This window comes from Mastomys coucha, unplaced genomic scaffold (assembly GCF_008632895.1).
Source record: "Mastomys coucha isolate ucsf_1 unplaced genomic scaffold, UCSF_Mcou_1 pScaffold6, whole genome shotgun sequence".
Taxonomy (NCBI): Eukaryota; Metazoa; Chordata; class Mammalia; order Rodentia; family Muridae; genus Mastomys; species Mastomys coucha.
In genome coordinates, this window is record NW_022196912.1 from 3,796,976 (window position 1) to 3,813,130 (window position 16,155).

Consider the following 16,155-nt stretch of genomic DNA (forward strand, 5'->3'; position numbering starts at 1 on the left):
ACATTCATTAAGGATGAGTAGATATTAACAAAAGTAAAATTTCAAAAAACATTTGATAAATTTTCATAATAAAATGAACAACTTGGGGGTGTCTTTGAAAGTGATTAAGTCTTTCTTGGCTTAGGCTTCAAAAAACTCAGTAGCCTTCCAAGCAACCCCAACTCAGTGGCTTTTAGATTCTTGTCATGAGAATTCATGGAATGAAATTCAAGGACACAGAGGATGAGTTTAGAGAGAAGTTTATTTTATGGATTTATAGGTGGGAACATAAGAGAGAAAACATAGTGTAGTGGGAGGAGTTCTTTATAGCAGGGTAGCATCCAGATATTCTGGGGGGCTTCTTAAAAGGACATAAAGCAGCAACTGTGGTGAAGTATGATAAGGACGATAAGCTGGTCAGTCCAGGTGTCCAGGTGCCTGCTCTGAGTTCCTGTCATGTCATCACATACTATAGCTAGGCAAGTGCACTCCCTTTGGAGATAACAAAGCAGGTACTTCTCTCTTCTGGCATCCTTGCCTCCAACAAGGACAGTCTCAGACCACTGACTTCAGATCTCTCCTTATCTGGTCACTTTCTCTTCTATATTCATATCAGTATGGATGTATATCTGGCATATGGAAACCTAAAAACAGAAGAGTCAACACATAGTGGTAGAAACAGACAGAACTGCCCCTTGTTAATGTCTGAGAGCACCTACAGGTTTTGTTCATACTTTCCTTTCTTTACAAAAATCATTTATATAAACAATTATTATTTTGTTAATATACACATTTCTACATTCTAAAGGCTATACTAAACATACTGGGTAGAACATATATTTAATAACCATAATAATCCAAACAATCATTATGCACAAACCCCATTTCTCTTAGATAGAAACTGAAAGATCAATGTAATATAAGAATTTGCTGAAAGATACAAGCTACTAAAACTTTCTTCATTTCCAATATTTTAAATGTTGCTGGTTACTGTTCCAAGAGGAGATATTTTTAGACTAGAAAAAGAAGTTTTTATTATTTCTATTATAAAACACACAAAAAAGAATTTCATTGCTTAATGAACCTTATAGGTACTAACAACATAGTGACTTTCTCAGGAATTTATTATGTGCTTAAAACTACCACTATTATTTGATTTAATCTCTTACATATGTGCCTCCTAGTTCCTGCTTTTTGATTTTATTTTAGAGAGCCATTTTTCTATCCTATGGGAAATGGAAACCAAAACCAGTACACACTTTAGGGATAAATTCAAATGCAAATTTCTTTCTGGAGTCTTGGTTTTCCAAGCTTAAAAGTAATCCTTTACTCACTTAACCAAATTTATTTGCATTTCCTATGTAGTGCTTTCCCAGTGCCCACACTTAAGTCTTTCTAAGAACTCCACTCAGTGGACCTCCCACCATTACAGTAAAAGAGATTTTCTGAAATGGCAAAGAAGAAACACCACTCACCTTAGCTTTTCTCAGTGCCATCCCTGTTATATTATTAGTTCCAAATCCATTTTTACCCAATGTGCATTGCTACAACATGGCTATAGTCTTCCAAAGTAACCAGAGTTTGATAAACACTGGAACATAACACGTTATCTTCTGTATTAACACCTTCTACACCTATGGCTCAAGGATCATTCAAAAGAGGGGTTAGAAAGACTGTAAGAGCCAAAGGAGTAGAGAGTTTGCTGTGACATTGAGTCACTACACCCAAATACCTCACCAATATGACTGCCTAAGCATGAGTTGAACAAGGACAACACTAAGAGACATAATAATATGGAGGGGTTGGCTATTCTAAGAAGTCCCAACCCTACATAAAGAATGATGACTGTGGGAGAAATAGTCTTCCCCAAGGAAGAGTGTACCAAATGTTTTTCTGAGACCAAATGATCATCCTTGAGGTATACATATGACTGTCCTATTGAATGGGCGTGTTTTACTTATTTATTTAAATGTGTGTGTGACAAAAATTAATGAAAAAGAAGTCATAATTTAAAACAGTATGGAGTGAATATGGAGGGGTATATGGAAGAACTGGAAGAATAAAAAGGAGTAAATGGTGTAACTATATTGTATCTATAAAAAATAAAAAGAAATATATTTTTACTTTATTAATTACAAAATCTATTTATGTATTTACATCACAAGCATTTCTTTTAGACAGAAGAAATTTTGGGTGGAATCTTTTGAGGGTATGTTGGTGTTCTTATCCCTCCCCTGGGGGTCCTGCCTGGCTGTAGGAGGTGACCTCTCTTTAAGGGCAGAGACTCAAGCACACATATAGATACAAAAAACCTGGATTTTGTTTATCTTCATATCACTTGGAGACCTACCCATTGATTTACATGTAGTAACTTGGAAAATATTAGTTGAAGAAGGAAAACTTGCACTTGATTTAAGGAAAGAGAAATGGCCATGGATAAAATGAAAACTCCATAAAGTTGGCATTTAGAATTACTCAGTTATATGAGGGTGAGTAGCATCTCAAACTTAGGCAAAGGGCAGTCTAGCCAACAAATTATAGAGGCTACCATTAGGCATTTGGAAATTCTTGCTCAACATAGTTCTGAAGTAAGAACAAAAGAAAATAAAAATGAAGAATTATCAAGATGGTCTGAAAGTCCCCTGACCTGGATTGACCGAAACTAAAATGCTCCTATCATCCCAGCCTCTTTGGTTTAGACTTTTTAGTCTGAGCCTTCTAATTGTGGTATTTCTTGATAGAAGGCTATTATTGTCCATATAATCATGTTATCATTTTGTCCTTTATTATAGGTTACATGTCAGCTACAGGAAACAATGAACAATTTACACAGAGCAAGAAGGAAAAGGAGACTTTAATGTGACTATTTTCTAGCAGTGTGGTGTATAAATGTATGGAGCTATGTGTAAGATGAGTTTCTTCTTCTGAAGGGTGCTATTGAACAACTTGAACATCTGTGTTAACAGGTATGAAAACCTTAAAAAGTTAGAATACATTATTCTTAATAAAAAAAGTGTTCTCCTTTTACCTTGACATAGAGCTATGCTGAGGAAAGCTCAGTGGGGGTCAGAAAGCTGCAGACACAATGAACCCACATTCTGTTCAGGCTAACAGAATGATGGAGCAATGAATCTTCATTACCAGCTACAATTTGCCTGCTGTGCCTCCTGGAAAATGATGGAATCTGTTACCTTCCAAAGCAAGCCACTGAGGCATGCTTCTCCCCAGCCCACCACCTGGAGCTTGTAACTCCTGCCTGGTGTCCAAACAACCTTCTCACATGGCATAGAGAAAGAAGGATTGCTGAGTGAGTTTTATGTACACACAGAAGGGACTGAGACAAGACAGTGGGGAAAGACATCATGACGGTGTGGTGAACAGAAAACAAATGGAACGACTACTAAATAATTCAGGACAATTGCCTGAAGGAAAATGGACAGTGAGTGCAATGGAGGGGATAAATAGATCAAGGTATAAAACAAAGGGGAAAAAGGAGTGGGGAGGAGGAGATGAAAGACCTCACCCACAGGAGATCAGCAGGAAGTTATTTGCTAGTTCGGGCAGGATATTAATAACTGGGTATTGAATACAGAAGAAACAGCATATAATTTCCCAGCAGCCTCTGAAGAAACCCTCAGCAATGTCTTCTTGTTTTCTGTATGGGTTTGTAATGCCTTCAGAAAGTCGATTTCCCAGGAGCAGTTCAAGCTAAAGAAAGCAAAAATAAGTTCTATGCCTACAGGGCAAAAAGAAACTTCCAGAAGCAAGGGACCGCTAGCAGGGAACAGAGAGACGTTCAATTTTCTAGACTTGGGACACACACATTCTGAACTCAACCATCTGGCCTAACAATGGAGAGTTTTCTCAGCTGGTCATTTCAGCACAAGGAGAGTTGAGTGAGCATGGTTTATCTTATTTGTGGAGGTTCTCTATAAAAGCTATAGTTTCTGTAGTCTCTACAGTCTCTATAAAAGTTCTAGTTTCACAAGAACTATTCTTAAGTAACTGTGTAATGATCACAATGTGTATGAGACAGTCAAAATGCAAATTATGTTTGGCTAGAAGTAACATATACAGGAGAGCCGATCAAGATGACTCTACAGGCAAAATGCTTGCTATCAAGCTTAATAACCAGAACTCAATTTCCAGGAACAACCTGATGGAAGGAAAGAACAAGTTCTTGTAAGATGTCCTCTGGCCCCCCCGACACAAATATGATCAAATAAATATACACAAAAATAAGTGTGTATATTGTTAAGATAGCTCACTAGATTTAAAGTGTTTGTAATGCAAACCTGACCACTTGGGTATATACTGATTGCTCCTAAGTGGAAGGAGTAATCATATTGGTAAAAGCTGTCCTTTGACCTCTATGTATAGATAGATAGATAGATAGATAGATAGATAGATAGATAGATAGATAGATAGATATATGCACAGAGAGTATAAAAATAGACATATGAAATAATAATAAATGTAAAATAAATAAATAATAACACTTAAAAATGAATATTTTTTAGAAACAGGGAATATAAACAGAAAAAAATGCTATAAGTATTCTTAAAGTAGAAAGTTAGAGAAGTTAATAATTATCCTGGAGACATTTATTGAACATCTGCACCAGTTTGTGTTCCTTCAAAATTAGTAAAGGAAAAAATTGAAGAAAGCTTAGTATTTTACCAAACACTTGACTTGATACTGGGGTGAAAATACAATCCTTTTGTCTAGAATATTATTCCATAATAGGATTTCTCAACTTTTTTTCAATTAGACTTTTTCTTTATAATCATGTGTCTCTATAGAAGTACAATGCTACATAAAAACTGTATATCTCTTAGCTTTTGTGTGGTTATTTTTTACCATTCAAGAATCAATATTTATATTCTCATGGGAACATTTGAGTCTCATTGAAATACCAACCATGTTCTCATAGTTCACTAAAGAAGAATTTCCTTCAAAACAGCGAGATTCAATAAATCCTGAGCACAAATATGCCAGACATTGAAATATACCTTGGTGCCACTAAGTACATAGTTGTGATTCTTTCTTCTCACCTGGCACTCTTGGCATTCGGGGTCAATCAACACACAGATCCACCCTAACAGAGTAAATGATAGAGCACAATGATTATAGGATGCCTCAATTTGTAGAGTGTGGGTGTTAGTACAGATAAAATTTGAAGGAAGACATTTAAGAGAAGGCAACTCAGTTGGTTTATGGGCTGAGGGAAGTCAGTCTACAAGAAGGGCAGTGGTCCTCACAGTCTTGACGCCACTCTACTAGCGCTTATCTGTCATCTTGAAACTTCTTAGAAACTCACGCTCTGTGACCTCATCCAGACCCAAAGAAGAGACCCCAGAAGTACAGAACAGCAGCTCTTGACTAAGAAGCCTTTCTGTACTTCTGAGATATGCTGAATCAAACCATTTGACCTCTCAGAGCATAAAACCTATTTATGGAGTTATAGTGATGGTCTTTCTGTAGATTTTCCAAGCTTTTAGGATTTATAAGTTCCTAGAGAACCTTGCAGAGTTCCAGAAGTAACTCTGAAGAATGGTTGTGAGAAGAGTTAAAAAAAAAAAATACTCACAGATAAGGCTGGGTCAATCATCCACCTACTGGTCCTAGGCTGAATAAACTGGAGACTTGACAAACACACACCATATTCATGACATGTGTTATGATACCTGTGATATTCTCTCTGTCTCTGTCTCTCTCTATCTCTTTCTGTCTCTTTCTGTCTCTCTCTGTCTGCCTCTCTCTGTGTCTCTCTGTGTCTCTGCCTCTCTCTGTCTCTGTCTCTCTGTCTCTGTCTCTGTCTCTGTCTCTCTCTCTCTCACACACACACACACTCACTCCCTCTTAAACACACACACACACACACACACACACACACACACCACTGTGGGGAAAGAAAACAGTGTGAGCCTTATAATCTGAAACTCTTTAGAGAAGATAATATCATTAGGGAGGCACATGACTGTACACTGAACCTGCCTGTCATATCTGTGCTAATTGCTAGTATATTCAAAGTGTGAGGATTTTCCATGGACAATGCTAAAAGAATACCTACTTTCTTCTATCCTGTGGTCCAGAGATAATGGTAGAAAACAATCCAAACCCATACTCATTGACATATTCACAAAAAAGTAAGTGAAATCAAGTGGGACATAAGTGTGTACTTAATAAGTACCCATGAGTGGTCCAGACAAAATTGATCAACAGTGACAAATATGAAAAAACTGAGTGATGAAACTGCCTCTTTCCTCAGGTCCCCAAGACATTCTAATTCTCTGAGCTCCATTGCTGTCTCATATATGCTTTCAGTTTCACCTGTGTGTTTAGCAAGTGATCTTAAATTTGATTCATAGCTGTTACACACACATACACACACACTCACACACATGCATACACACATGCATACACACATGCATACACACACATACACACACACTTACACACATGCATACACACACATACACACACTCACACACATGCATACACACACTCACACACATGCATACACACATGCATACACACACACTCACACACATGCATACACACATGCATACACATACACTCACACACACGCACACACACATGCACATAACACTTGTCGAGTTTCTGAGGTAGTTTCATGGTCTTAAGTGGGAGACTTTCTCTAAAGTTTTTAACTCTTGCTTTCCTAATTCCCTAGTCTTGGTAACATTCATATTTACTCTTCAGAAACATCTATTGAGATCCATCTAGTTCTTGGAGCTACTAAAATAGTGGAATTTTAAAATTCTAAGTCTGTATTCTATGATCACATGGAGACAGAATCCCCAGTGGACATGAGCATAGAGCAGAGCTCTGAAATGCACAGGGTTCAGAAACCAGGAAGAGTGGGAGTTGGCAAAGAGCATTGAAATAAGAAAAAAAGGCAGTAGGCATGGTGTCTCCGGAGAACAAAAGGGTTTAGAGACAAATCAATGCCTTTTGTATCATTCTGCTGGGAAGTTACGTCTGTGGGAGAAATAAAATTACTAAACATTTGGCAAGATTCCTTTCTTGGTAATCTTGTGAATGTCAAGTTTAAAGTTGGTGAGGGATGCTGTTCTGCAGGTACTATGAGACCCTGGCCATCTTATTCAGGGCAGCTGTGATCATCAGAGCGAGACTTACCAGATCAGGACCTTTAACCCTCTGTCTTTAAAGCAGATCTCAGCTTTCATCAGAGACACCCAGGTACTCATTCCCTCTTGCTCTATTCTCCTTCCCCAGCTGATGTCATCTTGCCCAACTGTATGTTGTCTCTAGAGATGCTACAGCATAAAGGCTCTAGAAGAGCAAATGAAGGGAGTACTCCAACTGAGCAGCTTTCAGCTGGGTTGGGATATTTTGGTGATGCAATTGTTTGGAGGTCATTCACACTCCTTTAGGTAGCCTGCCACCCATTTAACTCTAAGGAACTCCAAACAATAAACTGCTGTTTCACTGTACTATACTTAGATGGAACTATTCTTATGGTCTATCCTTACTTCAGGATCCACAGAGAATATTTGTTCACATGTTTCAAGGAAAGATCCACCTGAGAATGGTGTCATCATTGCCACAAAACTGAACAGAAATTGTCTGAGGAAGTTGCTGCTGGTCTTGGGCAGACTGGACAGACTGTGTTCCAGGGAAAGTGTGGTGACCACAGACAAGAAGTAGGAAGCCAAGGAGGACTAGATTCTGGAAGATGATACTGAAATCCTTATCCTATGCCCTAAAAAATATTGGGGGAAACTCCAATAACTTAAACTGGAAGGAGAAAAAACACAAGTATTAACTGGGTAGGGATAGGTAAATGTCTGAACCTAATAGTTCAAAAGGGACCAGAAGTGGAATCACCTATTTCCTGAACATATGCTGGCCAGTTTTCACCAAATTCAAAAGACTTAAAGTTGAATAAGGAAATATATTTCAAGAATGTATAGAAAGGAAGAGAAACAATTTGGGACTGCCAAGGAATTCAATGGATAAATCTAACCTGTAGAGGATTTTGTTACAAAGTAGAAATTGATAAAGTACTACCATAATCCAACCTATGTTTAGACCTCAGAGAGGTAAAAGAATTTTTTTGGAGCATTCTGCCTGTGTAGAGATAATCTCTTCTAAATGACAACCAGGCAGTGTTACTTCAGAGCAGCTAAACAAGTTCTCTCAAGATAACTGGAGAGGTAAGTAATAGGAAAGTAATGGGTAAGTAACAGTGAGTAATAGGAAAGCATTTATCTTCTCATATTTTTACTGACCTGCTTGAAAGACTATAAACAAGCTTATCAAATCAAATCTAGGACAGAGATTGTTTCTGATGAACACACACACAGATAGATAGATAGATAAAGAGAGAGAGAGAGAGAGAGAGAGAGAGAGAGAGAGAGAGAGAGAGAGAGAGGCATATGCAGTGGAGCTGTAGGCACAGCAGAAGGAAGCTTGAAATAGCAATAACCAGAAAAGATGTGCTGCTGAGATTCCTTCTTTAGCCTCGTGCATTATGCCTTTGTTTTAAAAGAGGCAAAAATCTAATGAAGGAACTGGAACAATTTGCTCTGGGCTGGTGACAAATCCTATAGCTGGCTCATGGCAAGAAACACTGCTTTCTTCCTCCCTGTCACTTTACTCTTCCCTTTGCTGATGCATCAAGGGTATTAGAACTCCTTAAAAATTGATGTGACTAAATAGGAATGGGAAAGCTACTTTGTAGTATAGTAAATTTTAATGATTTTGTTACTGAAGTTGAAGAACTCACAGTCCAGTGAGGGACATATACATACATGTGCATAAAAATTAAAATAAACAACACATATGAGTAAATTTCATGAGCCAGATTTAAAAAGTTCATCTTTTATGTGTGCATTTGCTTTTGTAGGGAATGTTATGTGTGTAACTGAAATTAGTAGCTTAAGATTTTAAAAAGTATGAAACAGAGTTGATAACACAAAGAATTTATGGGGATACATTTTCTAGCACTGGGTGCGCTATGAAGTCACCATAGGAAAATATCCCTGGCAGAGAGTTGGGGAATTAGCTGTAAAAAGTGTAGTCTCAAGTTATAGACAGAGTTTATTCCACACCACAGGAAGGAGGAAGTGTTGGAGGACTCTGAGCTCACCTCTTCCAGAAGGGTGGATTTTCTCACTGTTCCACGTCAGTGTGAGTGTTATAGACAAGAACATCACAAACTAAGCTTTATGATGTCAATTTATCAACTTTTTAGAAAGTCTTGGGGAGGATTTTAGAAAGTGAGTTATCAATTATGGCTTGAGAGACACCATTGAATTAAAACACATTAAAAAACAATGAAGTTTTTCTTTTAAAAACAAAAAGTATTGTACTTGTTTATTTTTAAATTTTATACAATAGTTGGATCATATTCTTTTCCTTTACCCAACTCCATTCAAATCCTTCTTACTTCCCCACTCCCCAAATTCATGTTGTTTCTGTCTCTCAAAAATCAATCGATCAGTCAATCAAACAAAAGAAGGCCAGTAAGAAAATATAAAATATAAAAGGAAACAAAAAAGTGAACAAAATGCACATGAAATCTCTGAGAGCATCAAGACCTGCACAGGTTCAAACCAGACAAACTTCTTCCTATGAAAAGGAAGTGTTCAAAAAGCCTAGCCTCAACCTAGAAGCTGTTTGGAATTAGTACCTTCTGGGAGGGATTGGGGTTGTCATTCACCAATGAATGTCACTGAGTGTGTAGGCCACCCTCTAGGACGAGACCCATAGGAAGGAGTAGTTGTCCAATTACAAGCAAGGAGATTATGCAACTCATCAAGATCATACAAAACTTGACTCTTCTTTATGCTTCATCAGACTGGCTAGAGAAGATTAGAAATCACATAGTGGTTGTGTTAGTAAGCGTTTATAAGGAAAGAGACTGATAGGAAGTAGATACATGTGAAGACTTGTTTCCCTAGCCCTAGGCCCTGAACATGGTCCTTGGGGCCAGGGGGTAAAAAGGTGCAAAATCAGTGACACAGAGTGAGTCAAATGAGAAGCAGAAGCCGAGTCATTTATTGCAGAATTAGGTGTTGCTTTTATACCCTCCACCCATGTCCCATTAGTACATGACACCTTGCTCCTTGTTGCTGGCAACATCTGATTGGCTGCCCAGGTCTCTGCCATCATATGTCTCCATGTGCCAGACTGAACTTACGATTGTAAGATGAAGATTCAGCTGTTGTGCATACATGAGCTGCCAGTCAGGATCTTGTGTTTCATTCCTCCTAAAAGGACTGACCCATACAATTATGGAAGTAAAAAAATCTCATAGTATTTGCAAACTAGGATAAATTGGCATGAGTTGGCCCTAGTCCTAAAGATGTGTCTCCCTTTCTCAATCAACTATTTCAAATGCTAATCTATTTCAATACAGCTTACATTCACACCCAGAAGAATATTTGACCAACTCTACCTGGGTATCTCTTGACACATTCAAGTTAATGTATAAAAATGAACAAAAAATTCACTTCAGTTAGTCACAGGAAACTGAAGCCACAGCAGCAGCTCCTATTAGACAGTATGTCTTCCTTAATTCAATAAGCTTCCTTCATGCCAGGCACAAGTTCTGTCTCAGTGAAATACAAAACCAAGGGAGTGTCATGAACATTCTAAGCCAGTGATTCTCAACTTTCCTAATGATACACAGTTCCTTGTGTTGTGATGACCCCCAACCATAAAATTATTTCTTTTCTATTTCAAAACTGTGATTTTGCTACTGTTATGAATTTTAATGTAAATATCTGATATGCTGGATATCTGACATGCAATCCCCAAGGTGTTGCAACCCAAAGGTTGAGGATTGTTGTTCTAATCAAAACAGAATTCATTCTTTTAGTTCACAACAACACACATAGCAGGATCACAGAGGTGAGCTGCCTCAGACTGTAACCTCAGAAGATGTTAACAGGCCTCACTGCCAGAGCTTCTGGAGCCTGGAGCTTCATAATTAAAGAGCCTAAGATCAAGGTCATTGTTATAAGTTCTAGAAAATCATGGAGTAGTGCTAAAATGTCTCTCTACATCAGTGTACTTCTGGCCCTGCATTGGTACTGTGTTCCTTTCACGGCAATATGTAGAAGCTAGTATTCTGAGTGTGGCAGAGCAAATATTCCTGTCACCCCAATCTTCCACCTAGCAAGTTCTGTGCATTTTGAATTTATGATGAATTTCTATTAGTTCCCCAGAGTCTTTGCTAGATTAAAGCTGCATTAGAAATTGTTTTTTTTTCTATTTTTGCCCCTGAAGAGTATAATAAATAACTCTATAAATCTAGCAAATTAGTAATAAGATCTCAAACTTTGGGGCATATGTACAACTGTGCTGTTGGAGAAGAAAACTAAATCTATTGACAGTTGAGCCAATCAAATTACACATTACTATTTACAAGCTCTATGACGAAAGCCAATCCTCCACTCTATGTGGAACCAAGTTCATCACGGAGGAAAAACTGTCTCAAAGGTGGGGAATTTTATTGTTTTATTTCTTTTGTAGGTACTATATCCTTTTATGAAATAGAATATTTCAAAAGGTTGTTTCATAAGTTTTTTTAACTCCAAGGTTGGAATACTTGATACATCTGGGTTTGAAACCATTTCTTTCTGAGATTCATTGGCTGCACTATGGGGCAAAAATTGAACAAATCTCCTGCTCTTTATTTATGGTCCATTGGTTGTAATAAAGGGAACACTAATTCCCTGCCCCTGAACAGCTTTTAAAGTGGGAAGGTAGGATCACACTCATGGAACAGCTTACTATGCACACCAGACTGACAAAATCCACTTTTAAGAACTAGTTTGACTGAGGGAGGCACTGTACTTGGAGCTGTAACATTATCAACCCCTGTTTTCACCAATCATATTTCCTAAAGTATTCCTTTCCTTGACCTTGGATAACAGATTTTTCTACAATTGTCTTTATGGACTTAAATGTCAAAACAAAATGAAACAAGTAAGGACTTTTGTCCCAGAGTCCTCCACATCAAAGTATCCAGCTTGACCTAAGAGGACAACATGTGCATACTCTCACGACTTGGTTTGTAATCTCATCTCTGCTCTCTGTATCCATTCTGAAATGCTCCTAGCTGCTGGGATGGATATTCGCTGGCAAATGGCATCATCCTTCCTCCCTGCTCTGCAAGAAGCTTTTCCCTAAAGAAAGAAGCTTTGCAAATGCTTCGTGTCCACCTATGGGCATGCCTCTTTTCATTTCTTCCAAGCCCTTATTTTCATTAACACTATCACAGTCCAGCACTTCCTCAAAGCGTTTCCTGCATCCACCCTTTTCCTGTTCCTAGTTTGTATAACCCTTGAGTTCTTAACAGTTCCTAATCTAACTCATAATGTGAATATTGTCACCCTTACTATTTGACACCGAACATTTCCCATGAGTGTGCTTGAGTTTTCCTAGATATAGACTGTATTACCCCTGAGGGGGAAAAAGACTTTATCTATGATTTTTCAAATTGTTCAAAAACCTGGACAATACAATATAGTTAGAGTTATAGTTTTCAATAAATATAAAAAAAAGGAAGAGAAGACAAAAGAGAAAGGATTGGAGAAACTACTCCCACTATCATTTACTAAACAACCCTTCATTCCTGTCAGTGTCTCAAAGACCAAAGAGATAATGGGAACCAGGATATTCATCATGTAGATAAGGAAACAGAAAGTTGAGGTTATGTTATTTTGTCTTGCAAATTATAGAGGTAAGTTTAGTTACTTTGTTTAATGACAGGAGTTTTAAATTATTTATGGTGTAGGGGGATTAAGCAAGCATATTGAAAGTAGATGCAGAATAGCCCTTAGGTGAACAGTCATTCTGGTTATTCTGTTTTTATTTTTTTTTAATTTATTGTCATTAATTTAGAATCATGTCTCCCCTATCTTCTAGTCCTGTTCATCTTCATTTTCTAATATCTATTATCTCTTAACCCACTAAGTTATCTATGAGTGTTCTGTAGAAAGGAATTGCACCAGATAACCAGCTGACAGTAGCTCATCTGAGTACATATGAGAGGCTGACTCAGAATACCAGCTCAACTAATGAGAGCAAGTGTTGAAAGATGCAAGTACAGCTGCCCATCCCAACATATGTTAGGCAACACAATTTGAACCCTTTCTCAAAGTGATATGACTTGAACAAGAAATAAGATTGGCAGACATGAATTGGAAATTCAGGTTTCATGTGGGTAATATGATCAATACGTGCATTTCAGCAAGATGTGGGATTCATTAATGGACATTTTACCTAAGAGGCAACAAGTGACAGCAGAATTTTGGAAAAACAGAAAATAGAATATTAACCATGTGCTACATCTCATTACAAGTTTAATGGCAAAGCTAAGAAGGAATGAGCAATTTACTAGTTGTTTTGACTAAATATCTAAGAGGAAACAACTCAAAGGAGGCAGGGTTTGTTATTGTTGTTATTGTCTTTACTGTTTTTGTTGTTTTGGGCCCCAGTTAAAGGGTACAGTCACTTCCTTACATCACAGTCACTGAAAGGAAGGCATTATGGCAAGATTAACTCTCAGCTCTTGGAAACAGAGCATGAATCTGTTTCCTCAATGATCCATAGACCAGGAAGTAGAATGAGATGACTCTGGAAGCTCATTGAATGCTCATCTGGATTTTCAGCTTTTCCTCTCTACTAAGTCTGCATATCCAGCCTAAGGAAAATGGTACCAATAACCAACATTTAGCTCTCCACCTTAGTCAGTTACTACCAAAAGTGCCCTCACATCCATGCCCAGAAGTGTCTCCTACATAATTTTAAATTCAGTTCCATTACAATGAAGACTAAACTTCATAGGTACTGTGCAAAAAATAACATTAAATGGAAATTTGTGAGTTATTTTTGGAAGTGCAAGGAGTGGAAGATTAGTATTTATGGGCTCACAGAAACACAAATGCTTTTTCAATTTTTTAGGAACACTTGTACTAACTTCTTAACATAAGGCTTACAAGTATCACAAAGTGTAGAAAACAGCTTCTGAAACAGTTAAGAAGTTTTAGTACTTCTGGGCCTTTGCAAATGACAAGGTATAGACTTCTCTGTGTAGCTAGGTATCTAACACTGAGCCTCCATTTTTTGTTTGTTTGTTTTTAACAAAGAAGAAAACCAATATTAAAAGAAGTAAGTTCTTTCTGCTCCTTCAGTTTGCCTTAGGAACAAGAAGTCTTTGTATTCTCGGCAAAAATGCAATGCATGGGCCATTTGAGTACACATATATAAATAAACTTAATCTTTTTTTTTCCTGAGAAATAGCAGTGGTTCACTTTTTAGATGAGGGGATTCATGCTGGATCTCAGTTTTAAAGTAATGAGAAACCTAGAGATGTACATAAAATGAAAACTGTTCTTGCCTTATGCCAAATAGCAACGAGTTTGATAAGGAACTTGATCTTAATCTCCAAGGGGTTTGAAGTCTGAACATGATACACAGTCTTTTGAAATAACACGTGTTTGAGCCAGTTGACAAATTAGTCTGCATTCCAGAATTAACTCAAGAAAAAGCCATATACTCTCTGGAGGACACAGATGATGTGCTCGCAATGTCCACAGGCAAGCAGTGATCTGCAAGAGACCAGTAGCCTAAAGACTACGTCACACAAGGAACAGGTGGGCCTAAAGGAATTCAGGCTTGGAAACAAGAGGGAACTGGTCAGACATTCATTTGGCATCCAGAAGCCAAAACTGGACTGTCACTACCTGAATCTGACCAGCACAGTAACAGCAATACCCAGACTCAGATGCAGGAAGCTTAGACCTCAGATGGTACTACCAGTATGAGATGATTGTATTGAGAGGGCACCAAGCTCATAAATAAATCAGACTATTGATGAGCTGATGCATTCATAACTGAATGTTCATTAGGAGTTGGAGCCTAGATGGGGAAATAAGTCACTGGTGTCTGCCTTTGAAGGAAGGAGCCTTCTGCAGGGTACCCTTCTGCTTCTCTTTTGCTGTTTCTGAGTTCCTATGTGGTGAGATACTTACTCTCTTCCATGCTCCAGGAAGTAGCTATTTTACTTTTCCTCAAGCACATAGCAATTTAGCCACCCATAAGTCACAGTGAAATCCAAGGAAACATAAGGCAATATAAGCCCTGCCATCTTTAAAGTGATTTCTCTCAATTGTTGTGTCAGTTAGTAATGCAAGCTGGCTCATGCAGAATGCTGGTCTAAGGAGTGGGACACTGTATGTCTTCACTCTTAAGAAGCCTTTGAAATTGGTTTATAGAAAAGGTTTGGAAAGATGAAATTCCGTAGGCCAGGGAAGCCCAAAGCTGTTTAATTAAGCTTAATGGATGATGTCAGTGTAAGTTCCAATGATCAGAATGCTGATAAGAATGTGGACAGTAAATATTATCCTCCTGAGAGTTCAGACAGGAACAGATATTCTTTTGGGAACTGGAAGTAGTGGTATGTGTTCATTCCTCACTGTGACAAATACCCAAGACATGGCTTATGGAAAGAAGCATTTATTTTGGCTCACCTTTTGAGAGGCTTCTGGTTAGTTGTACATCTCTGATATTATGGTTGTTTCCCCATTTTCAAACATCTATGCCTTCCATGGCTACTGAAGCTGTGCTCCTGCTGGTGGAACAATTTGGAACCAGTCACTCACTATGAGGAACCTGGAATATGTACTGAGGGAAGCTGCAGGTAGAAAGTAAAGCCAGGTGGAGACAATGGCACAAATGAATTGCATCTGCAAGATCATTAGGTGAGGGCTTCCCAAGCCTTTGGAGCACATGTCTGTGTGTGTTCTGGATTCTAAGCATGTCACTATAGAATTCAGTGTTCCTCCTCCTGGATTCTAGGTTAGCTGTGGCCTGATCCTCCTGTTTATACCCTCTAATAAGACCTCATGTTTAGCTAATGGTCTGCCTTCAATTTCAGATGAGACTATGATTTGGATTTGAACTTTAGGGCAAAGTTCAATGAGACTTGAGGACTTTGGAGCTAAACTGAATATGCTTCAGACTGCAGGACAGACAGAAACCATTCAGGTCCAGTAGCTTTGTGATTTCAATATGAAATGTTCCCTAAATACTTCAGATGATCTGAGTCCCTGTTGGTGATTCTATTGAAAAGGTGATTAGATTATGAGGGTGCTATTTTATCAACAAATGAAG

At 38.1% G+C, this 16,155-nt stretch overlaps 1 long non-coding RNA gene across 2 annotated transcripts; it reads right to left on the reverse strand.

Annotated features, from left to right (window-relative positions):
* Positions 1 to 223: 223 nt before the first annotated feature.
* LOC116080586 lies at positions 224 to 15,870 on the reverse strand. 2 transcript variants are annotated; one of them, XR_004114490.1, is made up of 3 exons: positions 15,513 to 15,870; positions 4,992 to 5,077; positions 224 to 623 (listed from the first exon to the last, which is right to left on the reverse strand). It is a non-coding gene; the product is annotated as an uncharacterized LOC116080586 (long non-coding RNA). The 2 variants fall into 2 exon arrangements; XR_004114489.1 differs by lacking the exon at positions 4,992 to 5,077.
* Positions 15,871 to 16,155: the final 285 nt, after the last annotated feature.